The sequence below is a fragment of the Tupaia chinensis genome, unplaced genomic scaffold (genome assembly GCF_000334495.1).
Source record: "Tupaia chinensis unplaced genomic scaffold, TupChi_1.0 Scaffold000096_1, whole genome shotgun sequence".
NCBI classification, from domain to species: domain Eukaryota; kingdom Metazoa; phylum Chordata; class Mammalia; order Scandentia; family Tupaiidae; genus Tupaia; species Tupaia belangeri.
In genome coordinates, this window is record NW_006159558.1 from 3,975,372 (window position 1) to 3,988,063 (window position 12,692).

Below are 12,692 nucleotides of genomic sequence, written 5' to 3' on the forward strand. Positions count from 1 at the left end.
GGGGAGATGCTTTGATGTCCTATCTGGCCCTCTCTGCTGCTGCCCCTGATCTTTCAGGCTTATCTACACACTGGGGGACACTGGCTTGGGCTTTTCCTCACAGAGCCCTGTGCATTTCTTTTCCAAGTCCCTTATGATTGTGGGAGTGTGTACAAATTAATGGCTTGACATTGCATTTCAGTATTTTTATGTGTTCAATTTGACTATTTGTGCCTAGAGCTTAAAGGGTTTCCTTTGAGCCAATTTTTTTTATCTTATGAAAAAAATTTCTATACTTTAGTAATCTTGCAGAGCCTACAAGCTTTTACAAAGATAAATGCTATGGACCTCACAATGATATTTTTATAAGCACAACTCTTAGCAGATCCATCAGTAAGTGTTCCTTGAAACTCCCTGAGATTCCTTGAGTGTCACATGCAGTTAACACCCTAATCCATACATTCTAGATGATCTTGGAGTGTGACCCTTTCTCCTCTGGTTACAGCTGTTACATCTATAACAAAGTGACCTTCCAGATAAAAAATAATCAGGTCTCTGACCCCTGATGCCATATAACACCCTACCTGCACCTACCATCACCATGGGAAAGAAGACTAGAGAACAATTTGATTGTCATTTAATGGACTGCTCACCCTTTCTATCTCCTTAAATCCTAAAGGAAAACAAGAGAAAATAAAACAATTCATTGAATGTGATTTTAATTGCTGATTCTAATAGCATCAATTTAATGCTGATAATTTACAGCAGTAATTTAGTTAGCTGATTCCTAACAATCTGGCACAGAATAATTTAGAAGTGGATTTTTACAGTGTGGCCTGTAAATTAGCAGTTTCTTTTGAACTTGAGAGGTGCCTTGTGTCAGTAGACGTGAGTCTGTTCAGGGAACAATCATATGGTTGGAAAGAGAAGCTACAAGGGTGGTGATAGGTCTTAGACAGTGAGACGGAGCTTCAGCTTCTCCCTCATAAACACAGGTGTGGGGAAGGAGAGCGAAGAAGCACATCTCATCAAATCTAAACTTCTGGGACATGATAAAATAATTTTGGAAAATTAGTCAAGAAATAAAGGACTTCAACATCTATTTCTAGATGTGTACATTCTCTTTACTCCCAGTTTATGCTATTAAATTACTAACTATTTGTTATGGAATATGAGCTATGTATATAAACAGGTGATTCACTTGTCAACATGAAACATGGCCAGAGAGTCCCATGAGTAATCAGGATAACTGATAAATGGATATTTTAAAGAGAGAACAAATTGGCTGTTTTGAAGTATCTGTTTAAGAGGACATGCTGAGAAAGCTGAGTTCTGCTTGTGATGGGAGAGGAGGGAGGGAGCCCTCTGCTCTCCTGGGAGCTCTGTGGTGCAGGATCATTGTTCTTATAGGACTTAGTCTCCATCTCAGATGTGATGTGGACCACAGGTGTGATCCCACCTGATCGTAGAATTACCTTGGGAAGGAGATCACGTGTTTTATCACAGGTTGAAAATTGGTTTATTTTCCCAATGTAGAACAATTCAACATTATCTGAGAATTCTTATTTGTATTACCTTGATAAAGATTGCCAAAATGAGCTGCAACTATTCAAATGCATACATAAAGAGTTGTAATCAGTTTCCTTGAAAGTCGACTGATTTACCATTTATCACATCTTAATAACACATCTAAACTATACTTCCACAGCAACACCAAGACGGGTGACTGACCAAAGGCTGGATATCATGGCCCAGACCAGCTAATGCAGTTCACCATTGCAAGCAGGGAGACTGCATTGCTGAGGGCGATGCCCATCTTGAGAGTGGTGGAGGGGAGAAATGGAAGAGGAAACAGAGATATTGACCTTGTATGAAACTCTTGATCTAGCCAGACCTGATGATTTCTGTTCTGGAGCCATTAAATTCTCATTTTGCATTCAGCTACTCTGAACTGAGTCTACTTGGGAAAGAATCTTTTTCAACTATATTCTGTGACATCTCTTGTCTGTGTTTCCTCTGAGTTCTCGTTTTATTCCCACTGCAGGAAAAAGGAATGGGCAAAGTACAATTACGCACACATACAAACCAGCAAGGAAAAATGTGCACAAATACTTTAGCACAAAGGTTCTAGTCATCAAAGAACTATCCTTGCAGTGGTCTGCCTAGCTGATGTTGAAGTCATGAACTAGAAACACAGATAAAATAAATAACTAACTTTCCCTTCACTGCATGTCACCTTGTTTTTTTTTTGTTTGTTTTTTTTGTTTTTCTTTTTTTAATCAATATAAAATAAGCCAGTGTAACCCAGGCACTTCTTAGAAGACATAAATGAAGGAAACCCAGAACCAGACAGATAAGGAAGTCACCATCTACACAGCTTCTCTTAAACACACCTTGAAAGCACTTAACCTTTCAAATATCTCTTTCTCTCTCCCCTTCCTACCCCCACACACTTATCCATGAATCAGGACAGATATTTCTCTTATTTTCTATTCATATAATAGACTAAATACTTTTTACTGATTTTTAATGATTGCAAGTTGTATAAAAAGGAAAAAGAGGGCCAGCTAGGTGGCATGATGTTTAAGGTGACTCAATCCTACATGGCCACCTGTGTGGTTCAAGTCCCAGACCTTGTGACTTGAAGAATATTTCAAGTGCATGTGTCTAAGTGCCCAAAATCTTAAGAGGAAAATGAAGAAAAGGGATTGCAGCATAGGCATCTCCCCTGGAGGGTTATTTCTTGCTTTTCTCTTTATTTCTCTCTCCTCTCTCTCTCTCTCTCCTGCAAGTACACATATCCTGTGGCAAAAATTTAAAAAAAGGAAAAAAGTTGTTTGAGGAAAATCTTTTTATCGTTTTCCCCTGTTCTTACTACAGAAAAATTGGAGAACTGACACTAACAATCTCTAAGAAAATATGTATTTGTGCCTGAATTTGGAAAAAATAGCATTCTCAGCAGTTATATTTATTTTCAAGTAGCTGGACTAAATGACTTTCTATTTTGCCCTCTTACTGGAAATTGCAAGGATCAGAGAACATTGATAATTGAGGCATGAAATGGAGGCCATTTTTACCTGAATAATCCATTTGGGCAATTATCATCTTTGACAGTAACTACATGATTACAGAATTTCCTCCTCAGTTTGATCTGGGTAATCAGAATTCATGAGAAGTCAATAAGAATTGATCTGTGTAAATATAAACCTTTGTAACTGTTTTATATCTTAAGTCATCAACCAAATATTTTATCACTGTTCTGTGTGCTATAATCACATAGAAACTAACTGGAATCGTTTCTCGTATTCAAATGAGTTAAGCTACTTTTATCAACCTGAAAATCACACTAATTAGTAAAATATAACCTCTTACCCTCTGGCCTTGACCTAGTCAAACCTACCTCTTTTCTATGATTTTTTTTTGTGAGGGTTGAGGATGTAGAATGTGGACTAGCATGAGGGGAGGGAGTCTTTTCATCCTTTGGCTTCAGAAACCCAAATCCTGTTCATAAGAAAAACATCCAAAATAAAAGTCAGGAATTTTATTTTGAAGTGGACACAATGTCAATGAATAGCAAAAGTGAAATGCATGTCTAACTTTAGCAATGTACACATGGGATTGTGTGGAAAACAGGAATATCTTTTATCTCATGGTAACCATCAACCAAATAAAAAGCCTGGAGATTAGTCACATAGTCTGACAGAGACACAAAGAATGCAAACAATACTGCAGTGTTTATTTTTAAAAGATGATCATACAATTGAATTTTTTCAATATTCTCTACATGGATGAGGAAGGTAAGTCCATTGTGCTTATCAAAATGCTCGGTGGTCTGGGGAGCTTGAGACATGCTTGTTCTGCTGGACCTTCACATAGTTGAGCCATGCCCCAGGAAGCAAACTCCTGCCTGTCCTCTGCAGGTCTGGAATGTGCACTGGCCTTGGAAAATCAGAACACCTGAGCTTTTCAGCAGCTGGACAGCACATAAGATGTATTATTGATGAAAGTAAACCGTAGCGTGCTCCAGTCAATGTTGAGATTTTGGAGCAGAGAACAGAGCTGCACTTGCCTGTGCACTTTCAATTCCTTCCCTACCCAGGATTTGGAAGTGATGCTTGCTTATTTAAGAAAAGCCCTTCTGAATGGATCATAAATCCAAATCCAAGTTGAAATTTCTCAGTTGCTGTGACCATGGTTTTAATGGTATTGTCCAGCAAGGAGTTGTCTAGAGAGCTGGCCCCTGGGATTGCTCCTTCTCCAGGTTCTGCCTTCCTCCTGGACCTGACGGTTCCCTGGAAAGGCAAATGGTCCCACAAAGCCCTTCCTCCTTGTCTAAACCGGGGTGGGGGTCCTGGGGAGATGGATGAAGAAGGCATTTGCTTATCACCTGGAATGGGTTAAGCCCCAAGTCTCTTCTGGTCTTGGTCAGATGTGATGAGCTAGACTGCTGAGGGGAAGATGAAACCTCCCAGACTAGGTGGGACCTGAGGGACCCTAGTAGAAGGTGGCATGTCCTGAAACATAAGGTAGACAGGAGTCCATAAGCTGTTTGGCCTGAGGATCTGTGACCATTGCCAATATGAGGAGTGTCTGAGGTAAAAGAGCTGGATTAGGGCAGGTTGCCTCTGGCAATTCCACAATGAAGCAGGTGGACACATTTTGTGTAGACCCATGTGGGACTCTCAGTCCCTCAGGAGTATTAATTAGCTACAAGGACAGCTGGTGGAACCTTGAGCCTGGGTCCAGGTGGGGCTGGATTTAACAGCATTCTCAGCCCTGTGCCCTGAGGACAAGTCCTGGGGACATTCAGGCATTGAAAACATGTCATGTTGGGAAGAGGAAGTACAGAAAGGAATTTATAACCCCACAAGGGATTGAAGTCCCTGAGGATTTGAGACCCAGGACAGTTGGAGCATGTGGGTTGTGAAGGTCCTTTAGGGGAGCCCAGGACAGGTGGAAGGCCAGCATGCAAGAGACATCCCAGGGATAAGTGATGCTTAGCCTGATTTTTCCCTTTAGGATTCCCAAGTTATTATTGTCTATCAAAGTGTGGAAAAGAACTGATGCTCCTCCGGTAGTAACTGCTAGGCTCCGAGTGTTCTTAACAGACTTCTGAGTCTTTAGAACTGAAAGAGAGTGTGGGAACCAAAGTCAAGGTTCAGGGAAAAGGACTTCATGTAGCTCTAACTAGGAGGAGGTTAGAGTGGTGGCTGTGTCATCCAGGTCAGATATGGAGAGACTAGACAACTTCTGAGTTCTTAAGATGACAGCTGAAAATAGTTTCTTTTTCAGGCTGATTTCTTCCTAATTCTCTCTCTCTCTCTTTTACCATTCTCAGCCCTGTGCCCTGAGGACAAGTCCTGGGGACATTCAGGCATTGAAAACATGTCATGTTGGGAAGAGGAAGTACAGAAAGGAATTTATAACCCCACAAGGGATTGAAGTCCCTGAGGATTTGAGACCCAGGACAGTTGGAGCATGTGGGTTGTGAAGGTCCTTTAGGGGAGCCCAGGACAGGTGGAAGGCCAGCATGCAAGAGACATCCCAGGGATAAGTGATGCTTAGCCTGATTTTTCCCTTTAGGATTCCCAAGTTATTATTGTCTATCAAAGTGTGGAAAAGAACTGATGCTCCTCCGGTAGTAACTGCTAGGCTCCGAGTGTTCTTAACAGACTTCTGAGTCTTTAGAACTGAAAGAGAGTGTGGGAACCAAAGTCAAGGTTCAGGGAAAAGGACTTCATGTAGCTCTAACTAGGAGGAGGTTAGAGTGGTGGCTGTGTCATCCAGGTCAGATATGGAGAGACTAGACAACTTCTGAGTTCTTAAGATGACAGCTGAAAATAGTCTCTTTTTCAGGCTGATTTCTTCATAATTCTCTCTCTCTCTCTTTTACACTTAGATTACATAATTACAGAAAAAAGTAAATGCAATCCTATGAACATTGTGTGTTGGTGAGAGATGGTAGGATAGATGCATGATCATCTGCCATCCATTACTATCCTGACAGAAACTGGGAGGAACAGAGGGGAACTCAAAGCAGTGCTAGATCCACCCAGGAAGGACAGTTGGAAGCACCACACAGTTCACTGGGAAGTAGGACAACAATCTTATTGCCTTGAAGACCAGCTAAAATCAGTCACTCGTCTTTATTGAGAAGCAATCTACTGTCTGTCCTTGAACAGGCTAGTAGAACACTGAAGATTTCTCTGCAGTCTAAGACCATAATTTATTGTCCCTATGACTGTTTACTCACCCTTAAGGCTAGGTCTACAATGACACAGATATCTTATTAATAAAAATTTTTCAATTTTGCTGCCACATTATGAGTTTTTTAAAAAATTATAAAGAAAAATTTACAGATTTTTTTTCAACAGAGAGCTTTACAGTCTTTTGTCTGCTAAACATTTCTTCCATTTGCTCCTCCCACCTACTCTCTACCACCCACTCTCTACCACACATAACCCTCCCTTCAAATCTGTGGAAGATACATTTATTATCTCTACTGTCCTTGGATAGTAGTGATCTTTCAATCTCTGCCATAAAGTGCAGATATTCAGTATATATTGAGAGGGAATATACAGTCTGTATCTTTTAAAGTCTGATTCACTTTGCTTAACATTAAGTATTCTATATTTATCTACTTTGAATCAAATGAAAGGGTTTAATTGTTTCTTATGGCTGATATATATATATATATATATATATATACACACACACACACACACACATATATATATATATGCCAGAATATATATGTGCCACTATTTTTCAACCCACTCATTAGTTTTTGGGCACTTAGGTTGATGCCATGTCTTAGCAATTGTGAATAACATTGCAGTAAACATAGATATGCAAGTGTCTTTCTGACTTCTTAACAGTTGGGTAGAGAGAAATTAGTGGGATCAGTGGATCATATAATAATTTCATTTCTAGGTTTTTGAGGAAAATCTTTGCTTAGAGATTTATAGGAAGATCCCCTCCAAAGCACAGCATAGCTATTCTGGATAAAAACAAACAACAACAACAGCAAGAAAACAAAAAGTCAAAGACAATATTCTAAAAATGAAATAAGAGAAATATCAAGTTATCAAATATCAAACTTACGAAGTTTGTCTCATTAAACTAACGTCAGATCTGTCAGCTGAAAAAAAAATGCAGGTAAGGAAAGTATAGAAAAACATATTTGAAACTCTCAAAGGAAAGCAGTTTCAGCCAAGAATGACATACCTGGCAAGATTATGCTACAAATAGAAAGGAGGAACAGAATAATTATCAAACAAACAAAAGCTGAAAGAATTAAGAAATACTTAAGGGATTACTACATCTGAAAAAAATAAAGGAAAATAAATAGAAACGAGAACACAAAACAATTAGAACAAAAAGAGTAAATGACAGGACTAATTCTACACATATTGATAGTAAGATTGAATGTTAGTGTTAAATTTCACAACTAAAATATACCAATTGGTTCAATGGATATGCCACTTACATATGTCACTCTGTATGTCACTTACAAGAAACATGCCTCATTGACAAAGATATACATAGACTGAAAATCAAAGGTTGGAAGAAGTCTTTTCATAAAAACAGAAATAAGAAAAAGGCAAGAGTTGCCATATTAATATCAAATAAAATATACTTTAAGATAAAAAGGGGTAAAAGAGGCCAAGAAAAACACTTCTACTTCTACAAGGATTAATTCACCATGAAGATATAACAATCACAAATATTTATGCACCCAATGCCAGGGCACCAAAATACATAACGACTGCTAGATCCAAAGAGAGATATAGACTAGAACACACTAATTGTTGGAGATTTCAACACTCCACTGTGACCACGGGACAGGTCATCTTGATGAAAAATAAACAAAGAGACACAGAAATTAAATGATATCATTAGTCAAATGAACCTGACAGATACATATAGAGTATTCCATCCAGCAACTACAAAATAGACTTTTTTTTTCATACTGACATGGAACATTTTTAAAGATTGATAACATAATAGGCCACATAACAAGTTTCCACAATATGTAAGTATAGAAACTATATCCAGCATGTTCTCTAGCCACAATGGAATTAAACTTGAAATCAACCACAGAAAAAGCCCTCAAAAATACAAAAAACATGTAAAAATAAACAAGTTACTCCTGAACAGCTTTCAAACTACTGAAGAAAATACTGAAAAAAAAAAAAAAGGATTCATTGAAACCAATGATAATGAACACACCACTCTCTTTAACCTTTGGGACACAGCAAAAGCAGTCAAAAGAGGAAAGTTGATAGCTGTTAATACTCACAAAAGAAAAATAGAAAGGTTGGATATAAATAAATTACTGAACATAGTATCTCAAGAACCTGAAAAAGCAACAACAAAAAAATCCCCTAAATAACAGAAGAAAAGTAATAGTAAATATTAAAGCTGATATCAATGAAGTGGAGAATAAAAGAACTATACAATAAGTCAATGAAACAAAAAGATTTTTTTAAAGAGGATAATCAAAATTGATAAACCATTAGCTAGACTAATCAAGATAAACATAGAAAGGAGCCAGATATCGGTAATGAAGCTAGTAATATCAAAACTGATATACTTGGAATACAAAAAATTCTGAGTTTTTTATTTGGTTATATTTTGCATCTCTGTCTGTACGCTTACAATTATTTAAAATTTAGATATGTTCCATTGGTAAACAAAACTACTTCAAAGAGTGTATATCAATTTTTAGATTGTTTACAAACCCACAAGAAGTTGACATAATAAGGAAGTGAACCAGGTGTAAAGATGCAAATTCCCAAATAAGTGAAGGGCCAATAGATATGTGGGAAAAAAGTCAATAATTACTGGTATTCAAAAATACAAAATGCCTTTTTGTCAATCATTGGATTGGTCATGATAAATGAGAATAAAATCATACCGATGCTGCCAGATGTAGCCCTTTTGTAAACCTCTAATAGAAGATATAAACATTAATTCATTTCTTGAGAGAGAGAAAGAGTGAGAGAGACCTTGAAGAGAGTACTCACATTATGATGTACTCTCAGCCCAACTGGTCTAGATCACTGGCATGTACACACACCTGGCATTCACAAGGAAGCTCCAGGACAAAAACCAGAGATCTTTCCTTGTGCACTCAGTTGCATTACTGCACCACGATATATATATATATATATATATATATTTTAAAATTTGACCAGAGAGAGAGGGGAAGGGAAAGCAAACAAACAAGCCACTAGGTTCAGGACTTGAACCAAGGTTAGCCATGTGGAAATCCAATACCTTTAACCACCATGTCACCTGCTGACCCCCTAAATTATTTTTTTAAATGGCAGGTTATTCTTGAGCATTTTAAAATGCTGATAAAGAGACATGGAAGGCAAGGTTGAAAGAGGAAGACTCATTTCTAAATCAGGACTCATGAGAATTGAGAAGCTGGAATGGATGAGTCTCAGGGTACCTGTGTGGGACATGGGCTTAAATCAGGAGTACTTGCTGCCAGTTGACAGAAGGGAAGAAAAAATGATGAATACAAATGAAGCAAGTGTGAGTGATCATTGGAAAACTCTGAGATAAGTCCAGTAATATTTACATCCCCAGAGATTGTCAAAATAGGGGCCTCTGTTGCTATATAGGTGGCATTTTAGGGAGTAAAAGATACTTATACACAGAGAAAGAGAAAGTGAACTAGTTACTGTTTAGTGACTAAAGTGGAATAGAAGAAAACAAATTCTCATTCCACTCTGGAACATCATCTTAATCTAAAAAATTTTCTGCGCATCGTCTATCTTTACTGTAAAATAAATTTTAAAAATCTCACAGCTTTAGTAAACAGTCACAGCTTCTGTGACTACTAGGTAAACCTTTTTTCCTGGTTACTGTTTCTGTTATAATCTGAGAGTTTGATTTCTCTCTTGGCTCATAAAACTATGGGATTTTGAAAGATAAATACATAAAGAAACAATTGAACAAAGAACAAGAAAACAATAATATAGTTTGATCCCTAGCTATAACTTGGAGAAAAAGTTTTTTAGTGATTTTTTTCTACATTATTCAATATTATAAAAATGAAAGCATAAAAGTACTGTTTTAAAAAACAAAGGACAACACAAGCTTTATAAAAGTACTGATTGAGCATCTCCAATCTGAAAAGTTGAAATAAAAAATGCTCCAAAGTCTGAAACTTTTTGACATGACACCACAAGGAGAAAACACTGCACCTCACCTCAGCATGAAGAGTTACAGTCAAAATGAATTATTGTATAAAATTATCTTCAGGGCATGTATATGAGGTGTCTATGAAGCATAAACAAATTCTGTATTTAGACTTGGGTCCTATCCCCAAAATATATCACTATGTGAATGCAAATAGTTGCAAATAAAAAAAAATCTGAAATTTGAAACTCTTTTTGTCCCAAGCGTTTCAGATAACGATATTTAGCCTGTATTATTCATGATAATCTAGTAAGAGGTAGTGGAATTTTCATGTAATCTCTATTTTATATTTCACTATTCCTAGTGTTTTTTTAAAATGTATTTTAATGCAGTTGTTAATGAACCTTTAGTAAACTCATTTCAATGGAGTCTTGTACCTCTTAGAAATTATTCCAGGGAAGTTTACAAGTTATTATTCAAAATTATTGTTGATATTGTCATAAATGTAAATTACATTGTTCTAATTTATAAATTATTTCTGAGCCCCTTTACTTAATATGAAACAAATGTGTACTAAAGTAACTGCTTTACAAATAACTCTAAACCATTCAAATGAGAGGGTTCATCTGCACAAGCTCACACCCATAAAATCCCACACAGATCTCAACGTTTCCCATTAATCTTTGTTCCTCTTTCCAGGACCCCAATAAAAAGAAAAATATTAACAGGTAAAATATTGGCAAATATGCTAGCATGAGTTTAATCAAGGAAACTATTTTGACTCAATGAATGTCCAGCTGGTAGAAATCCTGGTATCTTTTGGAAAAGGGCAACACATTTTACTCTGGGTATTAGGGCCTTCAGATTTTCATTACCTGCTAGTTTTTAAAACCATCTTTATTTAATTTTTACAGAAATATATCTTATGCACAGAAAAGTAAATTAATCAGAGGTGTTCACCCTGATGCATTATCACAAAGTGAACATGTCTATATAAACCTCATTCATATCAAGAAATAGAGCATTCCCAGCACACTAGAGATGCCCTCACCATTTCCTATCACTGTCTCCTCTCTCTTCCCTGAGTAGGGAAACATTATCTTCACTTCACATATCCTAGTTAAGCTTTAGCTGTTTTGAAACTTTCATGGAATTCATGAAGTATGTGTTTTACTTGGACTTGTTTCTTGTGTGTTTAAGAGACACAGTCTTACTGTTTTGTGTCTATTCATTGCTGTGTAGTTTTTCATTCTGTGAATGAATAAACCATACTTCATTTAGATGGTCTACTGTTGATGATCACTTAGTTGTTTCCCTGTTTTATTTTTTTTATTGCAAACAATGTTGATATACAATTCTTGCATATGACCTTTGGGGCACATACTCACACATTTCTGTTTGGTATATATATAAATTTGCCAGATGAGCATTTTGCATATACTCAGGCCTTTTCCGTAATCAGTCTTTAGTGGGTAGACTAGAGTAGCATATTCACTTCAAGTGTGTTGACATTCTGGACTGGAACATTCCTTGTTGGGGAAGAGGTGGTCCTGTACAACACAATGTATACATTAAGCACCCTTACTCATCCTACTGCCTGATCTATGCCAGTAACAAAGTAGTACTGACTGCAGGTGTCTACATAGATTTATACTGTCTGGAAGCAAAATAGTCCCTTGTTGGAAATTTCTCTTTGGAGTTTACAATATGGATCTATGGTTTCTACATTTAACACTTTGAGAAACTTAGAATACTTTGCCTCTATTTACTTTTCTTTCATATTTTGTGCTATTATTACCATATATTTCAATATTTCAGACATTTAAGATTCAATTAAAAGATTACATTTGTTTCAGAAAAATACTTATTAGATTTTTTTCATAAATTCTTTCCCTTGTTCTTTATTTATCCTGCTGTCCCTCTGCCTCTCTCTAAGATCATTTTGTTTAGAAGGAAAGAGATTCAATAAAAGAGTACATTTGTTTCAGAAAAATAAATACTTATTAGATTTTTTTCATAAATTTTTTCCCTTGTTCTTTATTTATCCTGCTGTCCCTCTGCCTCTCTCTAAGATCATTTTGTTTAGAAGGAAAGTTACAAATTCTAGCACAGTTTGCTTGTGTGAAACTTTCTTTTTTTTCCTATTTAAAATAATTTCTGTTTTGGTGAATGTAGCATCCTAGGTTGCCACCTATTTTCTTTCAACCTGTTAAAAATTTTATTACCAGTAATGTTGGCATGCATTTCTTAGGTTGAGAATTCTTGTGAACGTTTTTGTTCCCCACTTTAAAGATTTATGTTCATTTTCCCCTCTGCTAGCTCATATGAATCTGTTTTATTTTTAAGAAATTTTACCCTGATGGTTGTGTTTTTCTTTATATCGGCTTTCTTAGTACATATCGCACATTGTAAATCTATGGTTTGATATCACATGTAAGTTATTACAATTTCTTGTTATTTATATCTTCCTGTGTTGCTTTTTCTCCATGATCTTATTTACTTCTGAAACGTCAGTAAACATATAGTAGCTTATTTTTATCATGTGCTTCATGTTTCTT